Consider the following 10,339-nt stretch of genomic DNA (forward strand, 5'->3'; position numbering starts at 1 on the left):
CTTCTGCCATGGCCACAATCGCTGGTATCTGTGAGAGCCAATGCCTACACTCCTCATTGTTCTTCAGGCGTTGTACAAGTGTTCCCAGACACAAGATCTGTGCAGGTTCTCTTTCGTGTTCTGCACTGCCTCTGTCCTGTATAACATCTGTCTTCTATCAGCTAAATATATCTTTGTATTCTTCATAGCGGCTGCGAAGGGACCACTTCCAGGGTTTTTACGAAACTTCCCATCCACAGATAGGGTTTGCGTTTTTGGAAGCAGCGAGTACTTGAAGAATGACGTAAACATTTGTATGGGGGAGCACCTAATGCCATGTTCCTGCCAGGAATCACATCCCCACTTTCCCACGGGAAGTTATATACGGGGCACAGTCATGTTCAGAAATAGTTCAGGAATAATCCAATTTATAAGAAATATGATGCCGAAAAGGGAACTCCAGGCAAACACTAAAACCAAATTAGTCCATATACGTATTAATGAAAAAAACAAATATAGTTTGATATAGCGTTTCTCTTCCTTTTTTCAGTCATGGGATCTTTTAAAAGTATGCAAAATTTCAAGGCACCCTAGCGTAAAATACCTATATGTAGAAAACAAACTCTGTCATCGTCCCAACTTTCAGAATCAATACCAAACCCTTATCATAGACAGGGTTCTGGTATGGATTTTAAGGGGGCTCCAAGGCAAAAAAACAAGCATAAAATGAGCTACAGTTTCCCCCTTCACATCAGTACCTCTGCCTTTCACACCACAAGCTCCTCCTCACATTAGAGTCCCCTTCTTTTTAACATCAGACACCCCCACCTTTACATCAGGAGCCCCCTTTACATCAAAATCCCCCATTAATGAAAAAGTGAAGACTCCTAGTATAACTGTCTAAAATCTATCTTTACATTACTTTTCAACTGTCTCTTGCGAGCAAGAAATCAGGATTAGAGTGAGGTTGTGCAAACCAACTGGGCTATAAGGGGCATTGCTAGGATTGTGAAGCAGCTGGGGTGCCCTGGGGCACATAAGAGGTGTAGTTTGATCCGCTCATCATCGAAAACAGTGGGCATGTCCAAGTTGCTCCTGGGAGAGGCTTAAAGGAGAATAGTTAAACTGAACAAGAGCCTACTTGATGTTTATACTGCAAATACATGCCACAGTACTTGTGGCAACAAAATACTCTTTAGAGGGTATGTAAAAGTAACACACAGCACAGGGACCTATGTAAAATACAACATGCAGGAGTTAGAAGTGTATAATGTATAGAACACAGGTGTCAGGAGTATGTAACATACAGAGTGCAAGGAACAGGAGTAGGGATGAGCTATAGATTCATGCCGACCATGAGTTCAACCTGAACCTAAGCTGTTTGCAGTTTGCAAAATGGGTGAGCAATTTGGTCCACCCGCCAAACCACCATCTGGGTTCTACCAATCAATGAGGTTATGTGGCCAGCCGCTGATGTTCCAGCAACCAAAATACCAAAGTAAAAGTAATGTACAGCCCAGCGAACAAAGGGGTTAGGTGTATTTAATGTACATAGTGCAGGGTCAGTATTGTGTAATGTACAGCATGATTCATTCGCCCCACCAGCACAATTATTTAAAGCACAGCAGAAACCCCTATTTCAGCAACACACACTCACTCACTCACAGAGACACTTGCACCCACATACATTTTAGTAAATTAGTAAAAATTACAGTAGGGCATGGACAAGCTAACAAATAAAGGTACACTGCAGTCACAACTGAAAACAGAAGCCTTGCGATGAACACACTAAGGACAGCTTCTTTCTTATGCTCCTCAGCTCCATCTAGTGGCCATAATGTGATATTTTCCCAATTTCGCTTTCGACCTGAAAAGAAAATATACTAAGATCGTTCATTTTTGCCTCTATTAGCACAGAATTTATTGTCACAGAGATTCGCAAGATGAATTAAATGGTTAAATAGGCCCCTAAGTGTGGTTAGCATTTTGGTGCTTTGTCAAACATATTGGTATCTTGCTATGTCCCAAAATTACAATTAGAAAATTACATCTGTGTAGCAGCACTTGTAGTGACTGTAGGATGAGATGTTTGTGACCCTTTTTTTTAGCAGTGCTCCTCATAATACCTAGCAGAGATATCGCTCTTGCTTAGTGCATTGCCTAGCAGAGGTCATCAAGGTGACTGTAGAATTTTTGTCATCACTCACACAAAACAAGCATTCACAGATAGTTGCAGAGCAAAGGGGCTCTGCAAATTGTTTATAAAAAGATCCCTATGAGTGCAATAGATAGCAATTAAAACCAAACAATAAGCAAAGTTTTGGCTGAACATATGCTTTAAATGTTTCTATGTAACTAAAGTTAAGAAAAAAAAGATTTGATATATAAATAGTTAAAGAAAATATAAAACGCTGTAAAATTGCATAGATGTAGAAAAAACGAAAAAAAAAACAAAAAGTGAAATGAAACGGTTATAATTTCCCCATCAGAATTATAACTTATTGAATTAGGTCACTGATGTTGTCAAATATATTGTGAAGTAATGAATGTGTCAGCAAGTGTGGGAAATGCACTTCATAAATCAGGTTATTGACTTGTACAGGGCATATGGTGAATCCTGGGCAAGTCTTCTATTCGACCCTTTACAGTCCCTGCAATCTGAGCTATTTTTACCATTCAGGGTCACAGTACATTTTACTTCTGGGCCGTTTGACTCTTCCAGGCATTTCCAGCTTGAAAATCTTCCCCCTTAACCGCCCCTGACAGGCAGATTTGCAACAGGGCACTTTGAGCCGACGTATTTCTTTCCGAACCGTTCAGCAATAGCCGTTTCAATTATTCATCACGGCTACTGCCGAGCAGTTCTTATCTGTTCGCTCATCGCTCCATCAGCCGCATTTTCACACTTGAAGCTGTGTCATTAAATATCCCCTTTGTAACTGGTAGAGGCAGACAGGTCCCCTGGACATGGCCGCTAATTGCCAGGTGCTTCGGAGGCCGAGAAATACTTTCATTTACAGGAAATATCGGGTTGTTGTAAAAAGAAACCTGTTGTAAAAGATGTATCCAGGCCATTGCGGAAAATCCCATTTGCCTGGCTGTCATGCTAATTCTTTGGCTTCCAAGCAGGTCGACGTTTTGAAGACAGAAAGCCAGGAGACTAGCATTTTTAGGAGGTGGGGAATAGACGCCTCTGCATTTTTCTCATGGCAGGTTTTCATGTGAACATTCTTATGGAATTATATTGTTTTTAAAGTGACCCTGTCATCTGTAAAATAAGCATTTATATATGTATCTTTCCAGCGGCCTAAACACTGAAAACAGCCATATTACTTGTTAGCTCCCAGTATTCAACCATCGGATTTGTCAGATACTTGCTCCCCCTGCTGGCCACTGTGGTTCTCCCCACCAGCTCGTTGCTCCTGTAGTGATGAACCAGTGGGAAGAACCACAGAAGTCAAAGGGGGAAGCTGTTGGAACTTTTTGCGAAGTTCCGAAATTGTATGCTGCAGGAGTTATTGCAATAGATACAATGTATATTCTAACAGAAGCAAGTAGCAGAAAGTGAGGGTTGTACTTGCCCCCTGGGCTAAAAGTTGCCAGTCAGCCCCTGGTTTAAAGGTTACACATCACAATGATAACCTAAATATTTCCCATCTATTGCTGTTCAGATCAGGGGCGTCCCGAGGCTGGGTGACACCCGGAGCGGTAACCGAGTGTCACCCCGCCGAGACGTCACTACGCGTGGCAGTATTCTGATACCTGCCGGCAGTCATCTTGGTGATGGACGCCGGCAGAGAGAGAAGGGGACAGTCACCCGGTGGGATAAGGTATGCCGCCGGGTCCCCTCCTCTTTCCTGATACTTTTCAGAGGGGGGGTAACACCGAAATGACTGTGAGTCATTTTGGTGTAACCCCTCCAATGATGTCACCCGGGTGCGGGCCGCACCCCCCTTGTGACGCCACTGGTTCAGATGACAACCCAAAATCTGGGATCTTCTTTCACTTTATAGAGAGGGTGAATCTCCCCAACAGCGACGCAGACAGCAATAAAAACCTGACAGGTATTCGAATCCCTCTCCACTCTATCCAAAAATAAAAAAGATTTTGGCGTCAGTGGCACTTTAAGTATTGGCTTTACTATATTTTCATTATACGCTCTATATCAGGGGTAGACAACCTCGGCACTCCAGCTGTTTTGAAACTACAAATCCCATGAAGCACTGCAAGACTTACAGCCACAGGCATGACTCCCAGAGACAGAGGTATTATGGATTTGTAGTTTCATCACAGCTGGAGTGCCAAGCTTGCCTACTCCTGCACTATATGGACAATTTCTAGATTCTCCCTGTTATGTTATTTTTCATTTATCTGCAGCCACCCTGGACAACAACTGAGCCTTGTGTTTCATCAAACATCAAAAATCATAGATTGTGTATCCAGCCAGCAGATGTTGGGCATACTGACACTTGTAGTCCCTCCCTACTTAAACTGAATAGTGCCTGTTTTCCTGTAGCCCCTCCCCCCTCAGACACTGACTCTTAATTATGTATGTAATAGTTGTCTGGTGCGCAGTGTACCATTAAATTATTCGATTTGCAGGAAGGCTAATCCTTATAGGAGCTGAACTTCTAGAAGGTGGCAGTTTATTAATCCATCTGGAAGTCTTTAATTCTTAATGCGGGCTATCCATCTGCAGCCCCCACCACCATGACACCACCATTGGCAGTCTGGCCATTAAACTCCTCACTACGCTTCTGCTCCGTCTGCTTAGATCTTCCCAATGCCCGGAAAAAAAAATTCCGAAATGATCATTTTATCATCCGGCATTTTTCTTTTATTAAAACGCCAGAGCTAATTACAAACCGGATGGGGCTTTAAATAAATGTGAATTGTTCATTTAATGGCTTTATGTATTATGATTAGCAATGAAACATTTATTTGTAATAGTTCCTTTAAATTAGGTAAACATGCAATATTGTATTTACATTTTACTTATGTATCACTTGCAGCCATGGAGGTGACCTCACTGCAAGTTGTATGAAGCCTCTTACAGCTGCTGTGCTAAAATAGCCAAGTGATTCAGAGGAGGGCCCCTCTCCCACTCCTAGCAGTGACAGGAAGGTCTAAAGGTGCCAATACACCTTACGAATATCGGCCAATTTTGATTAACCAGCAGGTTAGAAAACGTTGGTCGAATGTACGATTTTCGCAAGGTTGGTGGCTTTTCCGTGCATCAAAATTCGTATGATTTACACTGCACAGACGTAATAATTTATTTTTTTGTTAAAGCAGAAATAAGCCACCATGAGTACACTGGAGCAGGGGTAGGCAACCTTGGCTCTCCAGGTGTGCTGAAACTACAAATCCCATAAGGCATTGCAAGCCACAGGCATGACTCACAGAGGCAGAAGCATGATGGGATTTGTAGTTTCAGCACAGCTGGAGAGCCAAGGTTGCCTACCCCTGCCCTGGAGCACTTGCCATAATGAACATGTATGTTTGGCCTATGTGCACATTATTAGTTTGCCCTCCTCCAGCAATAAAGGTCTATACCAAGGATGGGAAAAACAGGCCCTCCAGCTGTTGTAGAACTACAAGTCCCATGCGGCATTACAAAACTAACTAACCATTACAGACATGCCTCCCAGAGGCACAGCCGGAGTTGCCCACCCCAGATCTAAGCTCTTCTTTGCCTCCTTTCTTTGACCATTCGGTGGCCCTGGAACTTGGCTGAGCTTGCAGCATTTTACAGATGTTTTGGAATGTACTCTACACTGAGAATGTGCCACAGACTGTGTGCAGTCAGTGGCGTCACAAGCGGGGTGTGGGGGTGCGACCTGCACCCGGGTGCCACCATTGGAGGGGTGACACCAAAATGATTGACAGTCATTTTGGTGTCATCCCCTATGAAATGTCGGGCACTCGGTCATGGACCTAGAGCCCGACAGTGTCAGGAGAGAGGAGGGGACCCGGCAGCATACCTCATCCCGCTGGGTGAACATCCCCTCCTCTCTCAGTCGGCGTCCATCGGCAGGCGTCAATAGGAGTACCGCACATGCCCGAGATGTCATCCCGCGATGTGACGTCACACGCATGCATGATGAGGTCACAGCTGGGTGCCACCCGGTCTCCGCTCCGGGTGACACCCGGCCTCGGGACTCCCCTGTGTGCAGTTATAAAAATTCCTAGCAGAAAGTCAAAATGCCAGTAATTCACAATAAAACAAAATCACCTCACGCCAGAGATGCTACTTGTGACTAAGCTACCAGGCACTGAAACTTAATATAGGTAAATAAATCTTAGCACAATATCACAATGTGCCGAACCAAAATGTAACACTATAATATATATTTCCCTTTAACATTGAAAGATGTTGAAATCGCTAAATTCAATCAGAACACACTTTTACCTACTCTCCTGACATATGAAGAGCAGTCTACATGCACTCCCAGTGACTGACACTATGTAGCTGTGCCCACCAGCTCCACTTTCTGAAGGATGAAGCTGTTCCAAAGATGTCTAAAACAGCTAACTATATACCTGAAGCCAAATGTTTTTAAGTTATGCCTGCATTTGGTGGGCGACATGTGCGGTATGTCAAGGTGACCCAGCATATCCAGCTCTTCCACTGACGAGGTACTGGAAAACAAGACTGAGCTGTGTGATTAATCATCACATTCATTCACAATGGCTTTCTTTACATGCTGACCCAGTTTCTGGAAATGTATATTATAATATGAATCATAAGAGGCAGTCAAAAGACTGTGCTGTGTTTGTGTTATCTTGCGGATTGCTATATAGTTCATGTTGTATCTAAAATAATCATTTAAATAAGAAATGTAGTCTATTTGCTTCTAAGATAAATACTCTTACCAGCGTCGGCTGATGTAGTGAAAAACATGTTTCTGTATATGTGTGCAGGTAAAATAATTGCTTTTGACCAAGGCAGGTTCTGCTTCCTGCTCCATAGTGCTGTATCTGCTCCTGTTACTAAAAGTCGATGAGTCAGGTATGACTCATAGAAAACTTTGCCCCCTCTCTGTGTGTGACTGAGAGAATTTATGTCAGCAGTTGTTTACCAGGAAAGATAAATTATTGTAATGAAATACTTTTAAAAAAAAGATTGCTTTTAAATGTAAAACCAGAAGGGCAGGAGCTATTAAATTGTGTGTGTGTATATACATATATATATATATATATATATATAACACACACACAGAGAGCTATGTTTGCTCATTACATATTGCTACCTTGCAACATGCACTCTCCTGCACATAACCCCAAACTTCTGGGCCCTGCAGGGAGTGACAGATGTGACTTTTTTAACACAGAATACAAGGCGTTCTGTGATTGGAGGAGGAGGGATGAAGTCACAACTCTGCCACCACTACAGCCTTGTATTCTGTGAGAAAAACACAAGGCATTTTGTGAATGGGCAAGTAGCGAGGAGGGGCGGCTGATATGACCGGAGCACGTGACTGCTCCAGTCATATCTCTCTCTCCCTGCAGGGCCCAGAAGCTCAGCATTATATGCAGGAGACGGCATGCTGCAAGGTAAGATTTTTATACTTTGCTGCAGCCCGCCACACATAATATGCAGCTTTACACTTATTTACACACCCAGTGCGATGTTTTCCCAGAGTTTGGCTTTTAGAAATAATGGCACAGCAGTGCACCTAAGAGTTTGACATAATGGGGTTAATTTACTAACCTTATAAACACACCACGAACATGTATACACCTCTGTAGTGTGTTCCCTCCCAGCATGATCTATGGGTGGACTCTAGACACCTTTGTAGTGTGTACACACCCAGCAGGTGTGTTGTGCAAAGCCAAGCATGAATTGCAAGGTGATGTTGTGTAAATTAGCTCTATGTTGTGTTGCTTGCGTTGATGAATGCAGGAATGTAAATGCATGAGCTAACCATTTTTGTCTAAACTGTGAAGCAGCATTATATATGCATCATGTGCATGATTTTTCCATATATGGCATTAGTAAAAATATGCTTTTAGAGACTTTTTGGTTGATAAATACGTTTTGCTGTGTGAAAATCACACGCACCTGGTGCGTGCGTGTGTTTAGGTTAGTAAATCACCCCCAATATCACATTCAATGTGAATGGAGGGAGAGTGGGGCGATAGGGTGGAGTCTGCAGAACAGCAGATTTGGAAAGGTGTCATCACCTTCCTGAGGCTCCAGAGTCATATAACACACAACATGGTTGTGCAGGGCTTCCTACCAGGCAAACATTTCTGTACACTCTGTACACTCGTGAACTGTATTAAGTAGACATGTAAATTTCGTTTTGTAAATATTCGTACAAATTTTGTTAAATTCAGACATGTACATGCATTCGAATTTCAGAATTTGAACGCGCCTGAATGCAAACGAATCCGAATGTCCGTTTAACGGAATTTCGTTCAAAACCAAGCTAAATTGGACATGAGACTGTTCTCTAGCTCATGAGATGTTTTTTTTTTGCTGTTGGGAGTTGCATTACAGGCAAGGTCATGTGACTTCATTTTGAAACGAAAATTCAGATCGTTCTGAAAAGAAACTTCGGATGGATAAAGAACCAAATCCAATTTCGGATCCAAAATCCGAAAATTTTAAGAAATTAAAATCCAAAATGAAACAATTTTTTTGCGGGGTTACATGTCTAAAGGTGCCCACACACCTTACAACTATCTGCAGATTTTCTGTGGTCAGATGGAAAAAGTGCAACAGATTGGCCCAGGTGGAGATTACTCCATCCACACAGTTAAGTGTAGATGGAGAAATCTGTTGCACCTTTTCCATCTGACCACAGAAAATCTGCAGATAATTGTAAGGTGTATGGCCAGCTTTATACTACTTCTCTGGATTTCCCCTTTAAAGTGACACCTGTGTGAATGGGCGCAGATGAAAGCAGCTATTTCACAACTTACACCCCCACATGCTAGTCCCAGCACATGGAAACTGAGGCTTAAAGGGTTTCTAAACCCTCCGTTTTTTTTGCATATAGCTATTGCTAGCAAGCAGTAGATATATGCAAAAAGTTTTTTTTAAAACGCTTTAAAAGCGGTTTAAACTTACCCATGTCTTCGCCGCGCACTCCCGTCCGAAAATCCAAAACTGCTCGGACGGCCGCAAAGCATCTTGGGGCGGGCTCATGCGCAATTCGGATTTTCGGCCGGGAGACGAGGAGAGACGCAAGGTAAGTCTATGGATGCGTGCACCCGCATGCAGACACCGTGGGACAAGAAGTGCCAGCAAGCACAGAGGAGTCAGCGCTGGATCAGAGACCCGCAGCAGTGCTAGAGAGAAGGCTGAAAACTACAGGAAAGAAGAAAAAGATCGGATTAAGAGACGTCATTTAACATTGGGGGGAGGGAATTTTGTTTTACTTTGTCACTTTAAATATAAAGCTGGCATGCAGCTTGCCTAAAGGCTGCTTCCATCGAAGCATGTTGTGAATGTGTATTGACATGAGTAATCGTTAGTGCTCAAACCACACGTTAATAGGAATCCAATAACACTCCGGCCACCAGCTATAATCTATTTATCACGCCATAAATTGTTTGTAAATGTGAGTCAGCGTCCTGGATCACACAATGTAATTGGCAGGATCTGAATGGAAAATATTTCTCTATTAATTATACCGGGGAGAGCGGGAAGATTTATACTGGATAATCCTGCGCTGCCAAATATATCGGTCAGTTCATAAACATAAAACACGGCACGGTTTGACACCTTCCTTGTAATTACAATGAACAAATATAATGCAGATATTCTCATAGACATAGTGCACCTGTTGTGCATACTGCCACCTTACAAGGGGCATGTGTGTGGTTATAGGAATTCCATCTATCATCTTAATGCTGAGATGGAAAACAACATGTTGTTTTATTTATTTATCCATTAAATATATATTTTAGATGCAACTAGCATCGGTGCCTGAATCTGTCTTTATATTAGCTTTCTGTATACAGCAGAATTTTTAAATGGTGGAGAGAGGAGCAGCACTAGATGCCAGTCAGTCCGTACTACAAGCTGCCCATATAAGACTGAAGGGAAGAGCAGAGAGATGACCTTATCAGTATGGTGATGATACTTTACTGCCCAATTAACAGGCTGGGGGCGGGTTATAGACAATGCTGTACTGACAGGAATTTGGCCATGCAGGGAGGCCTGGACAAGCTAACAAGAATTACAAAGGCTTTGGCAGACAATACCCTTATATGTACAGTATTTCACTCATATATGTAGTTGCTTGCTGTCCATCTGTAAAAGAATAAGTGACATTTTACAAAGCTTAGAGGCTTAAAACTGTTTAAAGTTCAGCAACTCTGTACACAAAAAAACCTTGCAGTGGAG

This window comes from Nanorana parkeri, unplaced genomic scaffold (assembly GCF_000935625.1).
Source record: "Nanorana parkeri isolate BGI_ZX_2015 unplaced genomic scaffold, ASM93562v1 scaffold689, whole genome shotgun sequence".
In the NCBI taxonomy this organism is placed as follows: Eukaryota; Metazoa; Chordata; class Amphibia; order Anura; family Dicroglossidae; genus Nanorana; species Nanorana parkeri.